Here is a 20,252-nt window from a genome sequence, read left to right on the forward strand (position 1 = left end):
AGAATTTAACCCATTTACATTTAAAGTGATTATTAATAAGTACATGGTTATTGCCACTTTATTATTCATATTTATATCTTTGTTTTTTCCCTTTTCTTCTTCTTAAAGAAGTCCCTTTAACATTTCTTGTAATACTGATTTGGTGGTAATGAATTCCTTTAGCCTTTTCTTGTCTGGGAAGCTCTTTATTTCACCATCAATTTTAAATGATAGCCTTTCTGGGTAAGGTAGTCTTGGTTGTGGTTCCTTGCTTTTCATCACTTTGAATATTTCAAGCCAATCCCTTCTGGCTTGCAAAATTTATGTAGAGAAATCATCTGACGTCTATGGGAGCTTCCTTGTAGGTACTAACTGCCTTTCTCTTGCTGTTTTAAGATTTTTCCTTAGTCTTCAATCTTTGCCATTTTAATTATGATGTCTCTGGTTTAGGCTTCTTTGGGTTCATTTTGTTTGGGACTCTCTGCACTTCCTAGACATATATGTCTATTTTTCTTCCCCAGGTTAGGAAAATTTTCAGTCATTATTTCTTCAAATATCTTCTCAATCCCTTGTTCTCTCTCTTCGCCTTCTGGTACCCCTATGATGCAAATGTTGTTATGCTTGATGTTGTCCCAGAGGTCTCTTAAACTATATTCATTTGTTTATTTTTTTTTTTATTTTTTTTTGGTTGTTCAACTGGGTGCTTTTTGCTCCCTTGTCTTTTAAATCACTGATTTTATGCCTTGCTTCATCTAATCTGGTCTTGATCCTTTCCAGTGTATTTTTCATTCAGTTACTGTATTCTTCATTTCTGTCTGGTTCGTTTTTATGGTTTCTATGTCTTTCTTTATGCTTATTACCTCTTTAAGTTCCTTAAGCATTCTTATAACCAGTGTTTTGAACTCGGTATGTGCTAGATCATTTGCCTCTATTTTGTTTAGTTGTTTTTATGGGGTTTTCTTCTGTTCTTTCATTTAGGACAGTTCCCCTTCATTTTGGCTGACTCTCTGTGCTTGTTTCTATGTATGAAGTAAATCTGCTTTGTCTCCCAGTCTTGACAGGTTGGCCTTCTGTATAGGTGTCTTGTGGATCACAGGTGTACAATCTCCCTGGTCACCTGAACCAAATGCTCTAGGAGTGTCCATTATGTGTGTTATGTGCCCTCTTTGTAGTTGAGTTTTGATAGCTATTGGCATGTCAGTGGCTGGGATTGACCCTTAGTGTTTATGTCCATGAAGATTGGCCACAGCCGCAGTGTATGGGCTGCTGTGTGGGGGCTGATCCCACATAGCAGGATTTACCCCATAAGGTTCTGGTTCCTGCTAAAATCACCCTTTGGTTGTACCACTTGTCAAGATGGTATTCTGTTGCAGTTTGAAGCTGGCCACAAGGTGTGCTAGTTCTGGAGCCTCTTGGGAGGGTTGCCTGTGCAGGCCAAGATCAGCTGATGCTTGTGATTGGTCTGGGGCTACCTGGTATGAGCTAAAAAGCGATCTTCAGTTGGTCACTCCCTGTGCACGTCCTAGAGGTGCATGAGAGAGGCCATGCTGGGAACCGAGGCTGTCTGTCAGCATTACCAGGCCTGGGGTAGCTCAGGAAAAGTGCCAGGGCCCTCCAAGCCCTGCTGCCACCTACCAACTGTCCACAAAGTTCAGCCACTGAATGAGCATTGTAGGTACAGTTGTTGGTGGGGGTGGGATCTCAGGGATTCATTATATGGGATGAGTGGTGTTCAGTGGGTTAATGCAGATTCATATTTGAGCCCAGTTCTGACCCTGGGTTCACTCTGCAAAAATATCAGAGCACACAGAGACTACCCATCACCCACCTAGGGTCCAGGACCTCTGAGACGTGTCCAAGAAAAGCTGCAGCACGGGTCAACACTGGCTGCTTGCCAATCATGAAAAAGCCTCTGGCATTATGGAAGTTGCATGGGGCAGAGTGCCAGGGAGTCACCAGGGTGGAATGATCATAGCTCACTAGGCCAATGAAAATTCAAATTTCACTGTGTGTGGGAAGGCCCAACGCAGTAAAGATGGTGTCTGCCTGCTGGCTACACAGGAGAAGGTCTCAATACAAGGACAATGGTGGCTTTCCTTCCAGCCTCACCCTGAAGCCACACAACTCAGTCTCTTCCATAGGTCTCTGGCACCTCCTGAGCTGCAGTCTCTCCACTGGAGCCTAGGACGTGGGCCTAGTAGCAAGTGAGTCTGTGTGCAGGCCCTTTAAGAGAATACCTGGGTTTCCATCTGCTTTCCATGTCACCTGGGCTGATGGAATCACCACTGATTTTCACATCCAGGTGCCATGGAAGCCCCTCTTCCTGGCACTGGTGCTCCAAGCTGCAGAGCCTGGTGTGGAGCTGGGACCACTTGCTCTTCACGGTAGACCTCTGTTGCAGAGATACCCCTTCCGATTCTTGACCGCCACATGCGGGTGTGGGGCCAGCCCATTTTGTGTATCTGTCCCTCCTACTAGTCCCAAGGGTGCTTCTTATTTATATCATTTGTTAGAGGACTTCAGTTAGTCTTTGGATGATTCTCCAGGTTGATTGTTCTATAATTTAGTTGCAGTTTTATTACAGTCATGGGAGGAGGCAAATATAGCATTCACCTACTTCACTATCTTGACCAAAACTCTCTCATTATCTTTCTTAAAACAAATACTTTCTGGAATCTCCTCTTTCTCTGAAACTTCATGTATACTTCTTTTCTATTGCTTTATCATGCATTTTAATTTGCCTCTTTTAAAATGTATTCATTCCTAAATGAGGAGAACTCCCCAGGCCCAGTGTTCACCAAATTATATGAAATGAGGAATGAGTCTATATCCACTGTGTGCCAACATAGGTGCAAGTCTCATTCTTTTATTGGAACTTTATCCAGTACACTGTTTCAGGAGCATGTGCATAGTTCATATATTTTTTCATTACCTAAAAGACTGTCATCTCTGTGGGTCCTACAGGAATGAGATAAGTTCTTTCTACATTCACCACTTGGGTATTTAACATTCTGAACAGACAATGCACATGAATCTGTAGAACTCTCAGTGTGCACCATGACCAAAGGGCTTCCTGATCCTATCCCTGTTTCTAACGCAGTTATGAACATTACATCTTGTAAAAAATAGTAAGCTGCTGCCACTACCAGTCTTGATTTTGGGAGGCCCCTGTTTCTATCCCACTAGTATTATAGGAATTTTGGTTTCTAATTAGATGTAAAAAAAAGTAAGTTGGGATGTAGATGTTGACATCTCAAGTAACATCTAGACAACAGAGGCATAACTGTCAATATTTCTATTTAATAAAGATCTTCAAGTCTGAAACAGGAAGAAAATGGCAGAGGATGGATAGAGAATGGCTCTCTGCTTCCCATGGCTAAGCTGACTGATTGGCTTCTCACTTCTATCAGTCTGGTAGTCTGTAGAAATTTTCCCCAGATTCAAATAAGCTTACTACCATGGCTGTTACAAATTTTTATTTTCTTCTGTTTCTATAATCGGCTCTACTAGTAAGTCAGAAGCTGAGTGGGGCAAGTTAATTATAACCATTTTCTTAAAAAGGCAAGAGGTCATTAACTAAATACATTTTATTCATCAGATGTAAAAAGATCTGATAGCAAGCAGGTGGGGAATAAATACTGCATAAAAGATTGATTTTGTTTTCAAATTCTCCTGAAAAAAATTTAAACTACTGGTATTTTCTGTGATTGATTTTATGTTTTACTAAGAAAAGCATTTAAATTCATGCTATGGACACAATTAACTTAAACAGAAAAAGTAAACATCTTATAAAAATCACATTGGTCCTGATGACTTCTTTTAATGGCAGCCTTACATCATGAAACCAAATTCATCTGTTCTGTCACCACAACTTCTGAGGGCAATATAATGACTTTGCACCAAGTAAACTGGGTATTTATTAATCTTACCACTCATCTGAAGATATCATCATTTACTAATACTTAATACTTGAGTCAGTGTGCAATGACAAATAATTCGTTTGCAGGAAAATATGCATATAAACTGACATTGTAACTTACGCCATTTTCAGAAACTACCATGTGCTGGTTGTCCTAAACTCCCATAGAACAGATCTTTTCACCTTTCCTCGAGAAACTGAAGTCTGAAATCCATATCCAATCCATATCAAATATGTAAACATAGACCAATGAAACTTTTACCGTTTCTATTCTGTTTATTCATACACAGAGCAAGAAACAATGGTCTATTTTACATATTAAGGATAAAGCAACTAAAAATGTCCTAACGCCTTATAAATGTTTAGTAAATATTATTTTTCCTCTGGACCACAAAAAAAATTCTAATACACCACATTTATTTTAAGAATTCCATTAACAATCATGGCAGGATGAATGGAAATGGACTGATTGATAGTTTTCTCAGTGCAAACACTTAAAAAGCCAAGTGTTGTTCCACAACATGAGAAAACACTCAACAGAGCAGCACCGTTTAATAGCTTTCAATATTAATACAAGGATATACTATAACTATGTTCAGCTTTCCCCATCTCTGTGGTTGTGTTTATCCATTGAGTCGGATAACTGATATTTTCCAGTTCAAGTTACCTGTGCAAGGATGAATTTAATATTTTCCACCCTGTAACGAACGTGATCAGGAATAAAGAATTATATCTCTCCTTCTTAATTTGTTTACCCATTATCTAGCTGGCATAGTCAGACTGTAAGGGATAAATTTGCAAAAATGTGACATAGCAGGAGTTAAAATTCTTCTTAACAAATCCAAGGCAACTATCTGGATATCTCCAATTGCAGTGATGATATAGGGACATGACTAGATTATTTCTATGTTTAATAGACCACCTTAGTTTATTCTATAGTTTTCTCTATGCAAAGACAACATTAACTCATCATCTGGTTTGCTACCATGGATATAATAATGTTCTAAATACCTTCCAGAATTCATTTTTGCAGTGAGAATCACAAAAGAGAAAAATTATATCTCACATGTGTCTGAGAGTTGTAATATTTTAATCCTACAACTTTCTGGGAAGATAGATGGCAGTAGTGAACATAGAATCATTGTACAGAATCCTTGAGCCTTCTTAGCAGACATCAAATGAATGCTAAGGATATCATTCCAGTCCTAAAAACTATATAGGGACAGTAAAAACCACTTTTAGAGACTAGGACTCCTCATTTTGAGTTCCAACAACTGGTACTTCTTTGGGGTTTTGTAAATAACCTTAAAGACAGTTTGGTTATTAATCCAGCTAATCCTGTTTAGAGGAAATTATTTTTTTGTCTGATTTTTGTCAGTAGAGAGTTACAACTAGTTAACTATATACTAAGAAAACTTTCACTCCGACAACTTAAATTTTCCTTTAGACACTGAGCTTCTAGTGAAAGGTACAGAGTCAAGGGCACTTGGTACATCTTATGACAGATCAGTAAATCTCCTTGGCCCTTTGCTCTTCGCTCACTATGCTCTTTCTCAAAAATATCTCATTCATAATCTCTTTGATTGAGCTCATTCCTAAATACCAGTCCCTTATTCACAAGTGCCTACAATGTGCCTTAACTGCAGATATTTGATGTAGCTCATTGTTTTGGAAATCAGAGGCAGAAAAGCCAAGGTTGTCGCTCTGCTCCAAGAAATAACAAGTCCTCTCTAGATCCACCCTCAGGCAGGGACTCCTGTGCATTGTGTCATAGGAGTGGCAATCGACAGCTTTTGGAAAAAGATTTCTGTAAATCACACAAGTGTCTGTATAGGTATTGAGCTGACATCTGATCATTGAGAATGAAAAATATTATTTCAGCCTACAGATTTTTACAGGTGATAGTAAAAGCCAGTGCCAGAACCATTGAACAAAACAAAACAAAAAACAACAACAGAAAAAAAACCACCTCAAAATGGCTCCTTTAAACCTTATAATTTTAGTTATTTATACAAAACAGGATGAAGTACTATGAAACATGACCAAGTGAATCACTTTATTGGAAGATGTTTTTATTTGACAGTGTTCATTGATAGATCACCTTTTCAGAGAAGCTATATTTTGCAAAACATGTGGGGGAAAAAATCTTCATAATTAATTCCTCAAGAACTTAAATTACCAAGTAAAGTTATATAAAAATTGAGTTGAAAACTGGCTCAGTCTATTACAAATGAAATATTGTTTTAAAAATGGATTAATCTTAAAAGCTGACACCTGAGTTCATATCAGATAGGGAGGTCTTTTTGTTTAGGAAAATACCTTGAGAAGCCACTAGAGGGCAATGGTTAACAGGAAACTAGGAAAATAAAATTTATCAAAACTGCTAGAAATGAATAGAATGGTATGGGGAAGAGCAAAGAGAAAATGAGAAAAACACTTTTGGCCTCAACACATCCTGCATTCTTATGTGGGGAGTGGAACCAGAGACCCCGCATGACACCCTGCATGACAGAGCCTACACTGCTCTCTTAGCACCACTCTCCCCAAATCGCCACGTGCTCACCAACCCAAAATCTCTCAGAACGTGTCCTTTTGGGGTTTTGTGGATACTTCATAACATGGGCACAATTGATTCAAGCATCGACCATTGGCAACTGATTCAACCTCCAGCTTCTCCCTTTCTCCTGAGGTCAGTGGAGGTGAGACTAAAAGGTATTAGGTTGGTGCAAAGGTAATTGAAGTTTTTGCAATTATTTGTAACCTTTTAAATCGAGAAAGCAAGTGCCATTTCATGTAGGCTGCCCCCAAAGTCTGCTCTCTGCAGCTCAGGCTATTCCAATGAGCCTGACAACTAAAGGACACATAGGACACAAAAAAAGAAAAGCACAAAATAAGATGGTATATACAACTGCAATATATCAATAATAACATGAAAAATGAAAGCTCTAGATAAATGATATTTTTACACTAGATTTTTTAAAAGTCTAACTATCTGCTATTTACAATAACAACCAATGAAGAAGATGCTGAAATATTAAAGTAATCTTGGAAGTCATATACAATGTAAACATAAAACAATAAATAAATAAAATGTGGCATAATGTTATTAATATTGGGAAATAGAGACTTTAAAGCAAAAACTATTACACGTGATAAAGTGGGCACTTGAAAATAATAAAATATTTGATATAAATCTGAGACAGGTTAGTTAGCATGTTGTTAAGTAAACAGGGAGGTCCCTGGTGGAATAAACAAAAGGCAGCCATATCCTGAAACTCCAGGTTCTGGAATGTCTCCTTCACTCCAGGACAGGGACATGAGAATGCGCCTTGAGGTTAATAAATTATCTCATAAATCCCTTTTGGCCAAACAAAGGAGAAGATCTGATAAATAGGAATGAGTTCGTTAATTCCTTTAGGGTGGCCAAACAGGACAAACCTGACAGACAAATTCCATTCGAAGGCGCCAACCCATTTCCCCAAGCAGGCAAGGGAAGGTATAAAAGCAAAAACTTTTGCCTCAGTCACTGGGCAATCCAGTTGGGACCCACTCTTGTTCCAAGAGCTGCAACTCTTTACTCTTTACGTTTAATGAATTATCCTTTTGTACAACTCCTCGCCTCTCCTTGGTCCATGCTTCCATTCTTTGGTTTCACAAGACACAATCCCGACCCAAAGAAAATATCCTACATCAAATCTAAAGTTATATGTACCTAATACCATCCTCAAAACACATAAAGCAAAAAATTGCCAGAGACAAAGAGAAATAGACAAATTTACAATTACAGTGAGAGATTTTATATACCTTTATACACAGTTTAAAGAAGCACATACACAAATCAATAAACAATTTAGAAGAGTTGAACAATGTAATTTTCAATTATAATTGATATAATTGACTGGTATTTATGTCACTATATTGATAATTTATATTTGATATTGATATCAGTTATAATTGATAATTAAATTATTTGGCTATATCTATCTCTCTATTTATCCATCTGCCACTGTACCAGTAAGAATATGGGCCAACACAGAGAGCTGAACTTACACCGGGTCATAAATAAGTCATTAAAATTTGTAAAGATTTATATCATATATGTCAGGGGTTGGTAAACCATGAACCACAGGCCACATCAGGCCTGCTATCTATTTTTTAAATAAATTTATATTGTAATACTACAGCCACACCCTTGTTGTCTACGGCTGCGTCACACTATAATGGCAGAGTTGAGCAGTTGCCAGATAATTTGGGGCCCTCAGGATTGTAGTTCTGCTCGTTTAGTGACCTTGGTCCTCAAGCCAGGAATTCTTCCACCAGGAGACCCAGTAATATGGCTCCATTCAACTGGAAGTTGAACCTACCACATGGCCTTTGAGCACCTCATACCAGTAAAACAATAGGCAAAAAGGGGATAAACATCCTCGATGGGCAATTAATTCTGAATAGTTAGAGGAAATGAATTGCTACACAAGGGACACAAGTAGAAGTATATCTGGAATTCAGGAATTCTTAGAACAGGGGTGTCCAAACTTTTTTCAATGTTTTTTACCAAGGGCCATATGCGGTAAAATACACAAACAGCCAGAGCCACTCACTCGAGGTGAAGTACGTATTGCCTCACCTGGTTTATTTAAGTAAACTAAATATATTTTTGGAATTTGCTGCGGGCCAATTAACAATGGATTGTGGACCGCAGTTGGCCCATGGGCCACAGTTTTGACACCCCTGTCTTAGAAGTTCCAAATCCACAGCAAATGGGTTGTTATTTAAAGTATCCAGCAGATGGTGCCCAAGTAACATGCATAGTTGACTTGCCAGTTCCTATGGGCTGGTCCAAGGCTTGATTTTTTTCCCATTGCCAGCCATCCTTCACCTTGGAAAGGTAAAGGCTATGTTTGCAATTGTTAATGTTAGCTGGACAGCCCCTTCCCCATATAGAAGCTAAATGTAATTGCTTATTTTACTTTTGGTGTAAAAGAATAAGGGTCAAACCAATATTTTATGATCTTTTATAGATCTTTACTAACAGTTTTTATAGAATCATAAAACAGTCTTGAAATTAAATCAGATGTGTTTTGGGCAGAAGGGCAATATTTTAAAGTCATGTCAAATTTTTAATTGAAAAGCCACATTCAAAAGGTGTGCTCTATTTTTAATCCATACCATGAACACTATTCTGTTCTAGGGTTAGCCTTTAATCAAGAACAAGAACTCTTATTAAACCTTGTTTGTTCTTTTGTCGGAATCCCCAGTCAGCTGAAATGAATAGTCAAGATACTGTAAAGGGTTTCAATTTAAATGTACAAAGCTGTAGAGAGCCAAAAGCACTTGCTAAGCAAAGTGGAAGAAAGTTATAATACACAGTATAAGGATTTAACTCTTTGGAACAAAATGTTTGAAAATACAGACTCTAGAGACAACCTGGGTTCAACACTTGCTCTGTACAATTGTAAACAAGGTTTTTATGTACAGGTGACAATATACTTTTAAAAATGTGCTTGGTTTAAGAGAATTATAGTTTGATTTACTTCATTTTGTAGGTTTTTTCCCTCTTTGGTTCTCTCCATCACAGCCAGACTCAATTGTTCTGCTTTCCCAAGACTATATGCATACCTCATTAATCTAGTTAACCAGCACAACACTAACTTGCAAGAAACTTAGTCAGCCCTCAGCCATCCAGACACTGGCAACCAGATTGCAATTCTAGACTGTGATTTTCTGTCAGATGACATACAAATCATCCATAACACCAGGATTTGCGATAACCATCACAGAACAAACCGAACCCCAGGAAATGTTCTCCCAGACAAGTTGTAAGACTAACTCCCCCTTTCTTTTGTTCTGTTTCTTGTGTACCTATAAAACCTGGCCATTCTAGGAACGAGGAGATGGCCTTTGGATAGGAGTCTGCCATCCTCCTGCAATGCCAGCATCCTAAATAAACCTGCTTTTCTTTCCACCAACCTTGGCTCTCCAATATTGGTTTACAAGCAGCGGGCAGCCAGCCAGACCTTAACCCAGTAACACTTAGACTTTCTCTCTGTGCCTCAGTTTCCTTACCTATAAAATGAGGACTATAATTGTCCTCATAAGTGTTTCTTCCTCATAGTTTTACTCTGAGATAATGTGAGTACAAAAAATGTGCTTAAAACATGCCTGGCATATAAGATGTGTTAAATAACTGCTACTAATATTATCATACTAATATTATTCAACAAATTTAAATTTTGTGAACACATGTCTAAAATATTAAAATTTTACTGTATAATTTGGACCATTCAATAGAAGCAAATTTGTCCTTTTTTATTTAAATATTTTAGCAAATCAATTTGCTTTATAGAATGCATTATCTTCCATTTAAATAGCATAACACTGGGGCATATATAATTAAATTTAAATGGATTTCAATTAAACTAGGATTTAATTCATCAGTCAGAATTAATCGTCCATTTTTTTTTTCATGAAAGAAATTCTGGTTTTATATATAAAAAGACATGTATAAGTCTTTTTTTGTTTTTTGCGAAAGTGGTAAGATTTTTATTGTCAAAAGAAGAGATACCAGCATAACAGAAGACAAATAAATTAATTGTCTGATCATTTGAGGCTCCAGGGCTTCTGTATGGAAAGGCCAGCTCAGCTCCTTATGTAGACACGATTCTGTTCAAAGCGAAAACAGTGGGGACTTGAGACTGTTGAGGACAATGACTGACCTTGTCCACAGTGAGCAGGTGAACAGGCAACGTGTTCCCTGACTCAGGAAGCTCTGTGTTTATACAGGTACCGTGTTTCCCCGAAAATAAGACCTAGCTGGATAATCAGCTCTAATGCGGCTTTTGGAGAAAAAATTAATATAAGGTCCGGTCTTATTTTACTATAAGACCTGGTATAATATAATACCAGGTCTTATATTAATTTTTGCTTCGAAAGACGCATTAGAGCTGATTGTCCGACTAAGTCTTATTTTCAGGGAAACAGGGTACGAGGCTCATTTAGGGGGAAATGATTGCATATAGGAAGTTTTTTCCTTCTCCCACCTCTCAGGCCCTGGTTTGAACAAGGAAATCAGAACAGAGTGACACAAGTTTCACAGGAACCGCAAGACTATAATCTACATATCATTCCCCCCTTCTTTACTTTAAAAGAGCTTAACATGCGTTTATCTTGACCAAACCAGTAGGTTGAGTTTTCTCCCTTAGAAAGTTTTAACCAGATTGGAGTTAAATGAATCTCACTTTAAAGTGCAACAGAGGATATGCAGGACTTGCGTTTGTTCTGATCCGTGAAAGAGGTGTGTTCCTGTATCACCACCATCCCCCCCCCCCGCCCCCGCGCGCGCACACGCGCATGCGCGCGCACACACACACACACACACACACACACACACACACACACACTGCAGAGACACTGTCTCTGCCAGAAGGGGGGGGTGGCTCAAGTCTAGGCATAGGGAGAGGGTCCCTGCCAAGTCTGGCCTTGCACTGTTCCCAGATCTCAAATAGATCGCAGGTCCCCCTAACTGATAAGGCTAAAGCACACAGCACCAGCACGCGGAGAGGGCCAAGGACCGTCAGTAAGCACCTCTGCACCATGACTGGTCTGTGCAGACGCTGATCGTGGTAAAGGCATCAAGGGGTCTCGGCTTGGGAACAACATAAACATTATTTACCTAGTAAACAATGATCAAAGTTCTTGTCTAGGCTAAATGATCCCAAAATAGTAATGAGGGCCCCATCAATCACTGCTGAGATTCAATCTAACTTTAAATTAAAGCAACACATAATGGAGTTTCCACAGGGACAAGTTTTGCATTGTTTCTTAAAAGCCAGTTATGTCTTCAGCTCTAGCCTCAGTTTAAGAGGTTTTGAAAAAATAGAAATAAAACCAAAACCTTTCCTACCTCAGAGCCATGGTAAAAGAGAAGCGGGTGTAAGACACCATCTTATACAGAGACCCTGGAAGAGAAAGCTCTAGAAGCTGGTGGGTGTGAGCACATTCAACTCACCGGGTTTGAAATTATGGGTCCATGGCAGGTGTTTCTTTCGTTCAGTCACCGGAAGGTCCGCCTTGGGCGGCTGGAAGGCTGCTGGACCGTCGGCCATCGGGGGCCTGCACGCGGATCAGTTGCACTGGATTAGGCTTCCAGGCTCCTCTGCAGGCCTGTGGGGCAAAACCTCCCGAATCAGACTTCTGGAGGGATCTCGGTCCAAAGTGGCTCCATCTATGTGCTGATTTTCTGTCTTTATCCCCATCTCCAGAATGCATGGTGCTAAGATTTGGGCCTGGTAAGGCTGTGGAAGAGCCAGCAGGGATCCAGCCTCTGGGAGGGGCTTGTGCGCAGGGGAGGAGTGGGGGTGATGCTGGGGGGTGGGCTGGGCTGAGGCCGGCGGCTTCTCTTCTCTCGTTCTCTCTCCACTCCGTCGTTTTAGTGTGTGGAGTGCTTCTGCCACTCAAAGGTACTTGGTCTCCTGGGTGGTGAGGCCCTTGTGGAGCGTGTAGCTAGCACCTCTCAGCCCTGCCTGCTGCTTCAAGGCACTGAATGCTCTCCTGGGTGTGTTTTGTGATCAGAGAATTCATGATGCCACGAGTAGCTTTAGTCTTCACCACGGGGACCTTGTCCATATTGTCAATGGCCGATGACAGCTTCACGGCAGGGGAGGAGACGCTGGCCTCTTCGTCCTTCACGTTGGCGAGGTGCTGATATTGCGGTCTGGCATCACTGGCCTCCAAGGAAACGCTTCCCCTGTTGGACGGAGGAGGGGTCATGGGCATAGGGTCCCCCAGGGCGTCACCATAGCTGAATGCCAGGCGGTAAGTCCCGATGGGCAGAGACATGGTGCCTACAAGCCCACTAGGCTCAAGAGCAGGCACTTCTGATTATGCCAATGCCATTGACAGGCTGAGATCCAGGTGCTTTTCTGTAGAGATTTCAGAGCTGAGTTTTTGCTACCGGAGTGAAATAATGTGATGATTACGCTGACAGGCAGGTATTATTAATTCAGAACGTTGTCCAACTGCTGCAAATTAGCCAAGTTGCTCGGGAAGAGCCCATCCATTCTGGAGGTTCTGTTTCCCCGCCGCGGAGCTGCCTGCAGCCAGAGCTCGGGCACTGCCGAGGCTCTCTCAGGGCCCACATTTCCCGAGAGGTTGTGGCGTAATTCCACCCAAGCCGTGGTGAGAGCAGCCTGTGCTGGGGGTGACACTGAAGGCCTCTGGCACCGACCAGGGAGTGCAAGCGGTTGCTGGCCGGCAGCCTTTGTGATGAATAATATTTATGTTCTTGATAATTAACATAGAGCTGCAAATTTTATACTTAAATGTAATACACATTTTAGAAGGCACACACTATATATCTCAAATAAGGCATCCTATTTAGTATATTTCGATTAATTCTATAGCTATAATCAGACACGTTTTGTAGCAGTTATAAAAGTTTATTTAAACGAACTTTAATGGGAGCACTGGGAGGCTCCTCTGTCCCTCAATCTCAGGAATATTGCTGCACCAGCATTACATTGAGAAACTATTGTATCACCCCTGCCCCAACAATTTGACTTTGATTATACTGAAGATATCAATACTCCTGAAATGTGTGTGTGTGTGTGTACATACATAATTTATATATGACACGATCCTACCGTGTTGTCATGCAGGATGTCATGTGGGGTCTCAGCTCCCACTCTCCACATAAGAACGCAGGACATGGTGAGGCCAAAAAGGAACACACATGGAGCCATAGGTAGGGGAGTCACACCACTATAGTCTCGCTGGCAGCTGGATTGGAGACACAGGAAGCAGGAGCCACACTATCTGCAACCTGCTGTCCACTTCTCTGCAATCCGCAACCTATACTCTGCTGTGCTAACTTCAATCCACCTTGCCAGCCACCGTCTTCTTGCTAGCCCCCATTTTCTGCTAGTGTAGCCACGGCAGTTATATTAGTGGCCAATGGCTCACTGGTTACAGCTGACGGCCAACCAGCCACAGCTGATGGCCATCCAATCACAGTTGATGGCCATCCACCACCTTAGCCAGCACCCCTCCATGTGAGGCCGAGAGCCCAGGAACCGCACTCCTGGCTCTGTCCCCACACCTGTACACTTATTTTGAAACTCAACAAAATAATTGTAAAATTTTCTGATAAAAGTTAGTTTGCAAAACCACGAAATATACTATGAAACAAACAAAAACTATGAGTTGAATAAGCAAAGTATAGCCTACCAAAGAATGAACATATTTTGATTCCACAGTTACTAAGTATCATTGTACTGGCATGAAAATATCAATGAAAAAGAACAGACATTTCAGAAATGGCTATAATTGTATATGGTAATTTAGGATATAAGCAAGTACATGTCACTAAATATTGTCAAAGGGATATTTAATAAGCAATATTGTGATAAATGAACAATTTATAAAAAAATTAGACAAACATTTTAACATACTGAAAAATAAATTCTAGTTACATTAAAGGGGTAAATAAAAAAATTCAAGTCTTAAGAAAACCTATCCTCTCAAAAATCCTGCAAGATTTTTAAGTGCTAATTGCATAGTATGGACGGGAAAGTTTATCTCAAATATGTAGTCTACTCAAGGTCACTAAGTTAGTTAGCAAAAGAGTAAGGAATCAAATACAAGTTCACTTGAATACAGAATCTATAATTTTCCATTACAATTCTATATGAAATGGCTAGAATAGTGCCTGGCATGTTTTGAACTGGATAAGTTTATCATTGTCAGTAGTGTTGTTGCGGCGAGCCAGCCGCCACGAGTCGAACAGTTCCTGACAAGGGGAGTGGGAATGAAAAAAGGCACTCACACATATGCTAATGCGGCCGGTCTTCAGTGGTCCTGAAGCACCAGGTTTATTTTCTCTGCTGAATTTATACCTTTTGAGTACGTGCAAGCTCACAATCACAAAAATGCATTACATCATTAACAGTTGATTTTTTAACTTTTTCACAGAAACTTTACTTAATCACTGAAACTCCCCAAAACGATTGTCCCATGACAGAATCCATCAATTATCCTGATTAGCATCACTATGTCTTGAAACTGGTTGTTCCCACTTCATACCTTAGCAGTTCGTAAGCACCCTCCAGGTGCAGGCAAAGACAATGCCTCAGGAGCACAAACCGGTTATGCATTAGCAGAGCCATTAAGGCTTGCAATTAGCTTTAACCATGGCTCCCCACATGTTGTCATCATCACAATCATCATTATCTATAGAGCTGGAGGAAAGTTGCAGAATTGGATGAAATAAATAATTCAATTTATATATAAATACCACCTGGAAACAATGTAAATTAGTAGTATATGTTTGTATAACACTGGCAAAAGTTAACCAGAGTCGTTAAAATATTTAAACCTCCTGAACTAATAATTCTTGGTAATCATTTCAAGGAAGTAGTAAAAAGTAGATAAATTTGCTTTCTGCACAAAGAGGTTTATTACTGGGTCCAGTGTGTTAGTAAAAAATTGAAAATAATCTAAAATTTAAAGGATTGACATTACTCCACTAATTAAATTATGCTGCATTAGCACAATAGAATATTAGGTACTTATTTTTAAATAACTATGTAGATAATGTAGCAGAAGAAAAGCATTGTAGCAAAAGGAAAAACACAAATATAATCCTGTTAAAATTGCAATTAAACATATCAGTGGTACTTATAGAGAAAACTAGACCATGGACAATCATACCTAGAGTTGCCATTGTGGGGGAATGGAGTATAGGTAACTTTTTTTTCTTTTCTCCTTTTAAAAATCTTTTTTATGTTTCTTCAATTCATAAAATTAGGAGATAATACATTCAGGTAATTTGCTTAAGATATTCATGAGCACAATTATTATTTCCGAATATGGACATAAATATATTTGATATGTAAAAATAATATAAACTTTAATTAGATTGGTTCAGCTATTACAGAATAAATTTAACATATTAAATAATACATATTCACTTTATCTTCCATTTTGTCTAAATTTGGATAAAAATAGATTTTAATCTTTGAATTGGTTCCTAATTAATAAATAATCATTGGGGGGGAGAAATAGTGTCTAAATTTTTATAGGAATCTACTACGATTAAGGCTAAATAATCACTTTGCAGTCGTTGAAGAACCTAAAGCTTTTCTGACTTTTCTGTTCACTAATGTGTCATTTTAAAAGCCAAAATAATAAAACTCTTTCTTCAATAGCTTATCCTTAACCCCATAAATTCATCTTGTGAATGCTAATGGGAAAATAATGACTATGTTCTTCTGTCATAACCGCCACCCTTTCCGTAATAAAGATTGATGATTAATTTAAGTAGGAGAATATTGGCCAAGGAGAAGACAGGAAAAGAGACGGAAATTGTATACAACTTGTGACCTCTTTTTCAAGCTTTAAAGTATGCATGATTTTATCATTTCTACTTCTAGTCATTTAAAAGATGAGTTATCCTTATTTTGAAATATTTTTTTAATGAGAAGACTCCTTTACAAATTTATATCCTTAATTAAATTCTACCATTTGCTGTTCCCAATTCTGTAATTCATTGGAACTAAGACATCAATGATTATAGGTTTACTATTATTTCATGAACCACTAAGAAAAAAAACTACCAATTAAAGTGTGAAGCAATGATTTCTTATCTATTAGATATGTTATTTTGAACTTATATAAGAGAGTTCTTTTAGACTTTAGACAGCAGTTTTATTATACCCTGTTTCCCCGAAAACAAGAGCCAGACCATCAGCTCTAATGCATCTTTTGGAGCAAAAATTAATATAAGACCCGGTCTTATTTGACCAGGTATAATATAATATAATATAATATAATATAATATAATATAATATAATATAATATAATATAATATAATACCAGGTCTTGTTTTACTATAATACTTATATTATATAAGACCAGGCCTTATATTAATTTTTGCTCCAAAAGATGCATTAGAGCTGATGGTCCAGCTAGGTCTTATTTTTGGGGAAACTCAGTATCACTATTGTGCCTACATTAAAAAAAAGATAAATGGAAGCAAACTAAATTTATTAATACATTTCTAAAACTTCTTTGCACTCAGATCCAACATTTATGAATCTCGCTTCAAATTAGAGTTGTGGTCTTCTTTGTCTACTCGATACTGTCCGCTGTGCCATCAAGGACGATAGTAAGATGGGCATTCTGAAAAGTGCACCATTGTTGTCCTGGGTTTCTTCCAAACAGCTGACACTTGTTCTGTGAGTTTCCATGCCAAGGTTTCCTTGAATATTACCAGATATATTTCTTCTTCCCTTGGGTATTTGCTTAAAGACCCTTTATCAGCAAGTCCTTCACTTATATTTTATGTGTAAACTGCAACAACATCACCCATATTCCTATCCCTCTTCTTTCATTAATTTTCCCTACAGCACTTATTCCCATCTGACATCGAAACATTTCTTTGTTTATTTATTGACTGTGGAAATCAACACCTGCCCTTTTGCTGCTTAATGCCATGACTGTGATCTGTGTGGAAGTTCCAAAGAGATTTAGCCATGCTTACTACTGGGGGAGAAAAATGGTAGCCATGTCCAGTAGAGAACAAAGCTATCAACTCCAAATGACAGACCTGCATGTGGATTTCCCCCCTTTATGCCCAGTAAAAGAAAGCCAAGTTCATCTTTAACAGGCAGCACTCTGTTGGCAGAGTCAGCAGAATGCTACTCAGTCTTGTCCTCCAACAGTATATGTGGAATTGTGTGATCTGGTGACGGATTGTTTAAATACAGTTCATAAAGGTTTATATTCCTTGAGACGTCTCAGTTTTCAGTTCCCTATCACTTTCCTATTCGATCAAGATGGCCTCAGTGATACCCTTGCAAACACTCTCAATTCTTGTGACTTCTTAACGTTTTACAGATCCTCCGCATTGATGAAGTCCAGTTCTTCCCTCTATTACTCCTGTTCCCACGTCAACAATCCAATCTAGGAAGACAGCCTTGTAATTATGCTCGCTGGCTATGCATCAAATTTCTGGTTTCCAAACTCAGCTGGGTCCTAACCTTAGACTTTTAGATATGGCTCCAGGATCTGTGCTCAGCATTTTGCATTCAGTTTCTAATTTAGTGCATTCAATGCCCTGCAACATAAAAATTAGACTGAGGACACTGAGGCTAAGAAACGAGAAGCTGAATAATTTGCCTCATTTCACACAGCTAGCAAATGCAAACTGAGATTCAACTTCTTGTTGCTCACAGTCAAGCCCTGCTTTCAACTCAGCTCTCAATCACCTCTTCCTTTTCTACGCCAACAAAGCTCGTGGTAAAATGTAAACCATGGAGGTACTGGCAAAGGATTTTTAAAGTATGTGCTGAGGAATTATGTCTGTATCTAAAAACACATTAGCCTAATGGAGAAATATATCCCATTTTGCATGTATTTTTGTCTACTTTTAAAATTAATGCATGTTTGCTATAGAAAATTTTTGAAAATACGTAATATAAAGAAGAAAATAAAAATCATTCATAATCTCACTACCCAAAGGGGACTACTCTTAACATCTGATTATTTGAAAATGGTTAATAACTTAAGTAACTTAACATTTCAAAATAATTAAATTAATTATAAATATATTTATATAGTTGATATCAGATTATCTATAAAAGCTACCTCCTTCTAAAATTACATAATTATACTGTTAGCATTTTCAGATGTTAATATTTATCATAAATCTTTTTATCTTGACATAATATTGCATTATGTGGCTGTATATGTAATTAACTCAAAGGTAGTCCTGTTGTTATCATTTAATTTTGCCTTATTCCCACTATTATAAATAATGACCAAGTGTAAATTTTTATCAATAAAAGATTTGACTTCATTGCTGTTTATTTCCTTGAGGTAGAGTATGAATCAATATTTAATTCTTTTATTTAAAATGAAACTTTAACTTAATGTGAACCTTTTTCAGAACTTTCCTAGATGGTGATTTTTTTCCAATTAATTAATTAATATATTTATTTATTTATTATTATTTTTTTAATTAAATGTATTGGGGTGACAATTGTTAGTAAAGTTACATAGATTTCAGGTGTACAATTCTATATTACATCATCTATAAATCACATTGTGTGTTCACCACCCAGAGTCAGTTCTCCTTCCATCACCATATATTTGATCCCCTTTACCTTCATCTCCCACCCCCCGCCCCCCTTACCCTCTGGTAACCACTGAACTATTGTCTGTGTCTATGAGTTTTTGTTTCTCATTTGTTTGTCTTGTTCTTTTGTTGTTTTTAGTTTATATACCACATATCAGTGAAATCATATGGTTCTCTGCTTTTTCAGTCTGACTTATTTCTCTTAACATTATACTCTCAAGATCCATCCATGTTGTCACAAATGGTCCTATTTCATCTTTTCTTACCCGCTGAATAGTATTCCATTGTGTATATATACCACACTTCTTTATTCATTCATCTATCGAAGGACATTTTGGTTGTTTCTGTGTCTTGGCCACCGTAAATAAAGCTGCAGTGAACATTGGAGCACACGTGTCTTTATGGATAAATGTTTTCAGATTTTTTGGGTAGATACCCAGGAGAGGAATTGCTGGGTCATACGGTAATTCTATTCGTAATTTTTTGAGGAACCTCCACACTGCCTTCCATAGCGGCTGCATTCCCACCAACAGTATATGAGGGTTCCTTTTTATCCACAGCCTCTCCAACACTTGTATTGTTGATAGCCATTCTAACTGGGTGACATGATATCTCATTGTGGTATTTATTTGCATTTCTCTGATGACTAGTGATGTTGAGCATTTTTTCATATGTCTATTTGCCATTTGTATGTCCTCTTTGGAGAAATCTCTCTTCAGGTCCTCTGCCCATTTTTCAATTGGGTTGTTTGTTTTTTTGTTGTTGAGTTGCATGAGTTCCTTGTATATTTTTGATATTAGCCCCTAATCGGAGGCACTGTTTGCAAAAATCTTCTCCCATTCAGTTAGTTACCTCTTTATTTTGTCGATGGTTTCTTTTGCTGTGCAGAAGCTTTTAAGTTTCATATAGTCCCATTCATTTATTTTAGCTTTTACTTCCCTTGCCTTTGGAGTCAAATTCATAAAATGCTCTTTGAAAGCAAGGTCCATAAGTTTAGTACCTGTGTTTTCTTCTATGCAGTTTATTCTTTCAGGTCCTAGGCTTAGGTCTTTGATCCATTTGAATTAATTTTGGTACATGGTGACAGATAGCAGTCCAGTTCCATTCTTTTGCACGTGGCTATCCAATTCTCCCAGCACCATTTAGTGAAGAGGCTGTCTTTTCTCCATTGCATGTTTTTTGCTTCTTTGTCAAAAATTATCTGTCCATATATATGTAGTTGTA

The 20,252-nt window shown here is 38.4% G+C and overlaps 1 pseudogene; it reads right to left on the reverse strand.

Moving 5' to 3' along the window:
* Window positions 1-11,868: 11,868 nt before the first annotated feature.
* Window positions 11,869-12,733, reverse strand: LOC109452786 (putative monooxygenase p33MONOX pseudogene; annotated as a pseudogene).
* Between the last annotated feature and the right edge of the window lie 7,519 nt (window positions 12,734-20,252).

The sequence above is a fragment of the Rhinolophus sinicus genome, chromosome 17 (genome assembly GCF_057876585.1).
Source record: "Rhinolophus sinicus isolate RSI-liver-muscle chromosome 17, RSI-T2T, whole genome shotgun sequence".
NCBI classification, from domain to species: domain Eukaryota; kingdom Metazoa; phylum Chordata; class Mammalia; order Chiroptera; family Rhinolophidae; genus Rhinolophus; species Rhinolophus sinicus.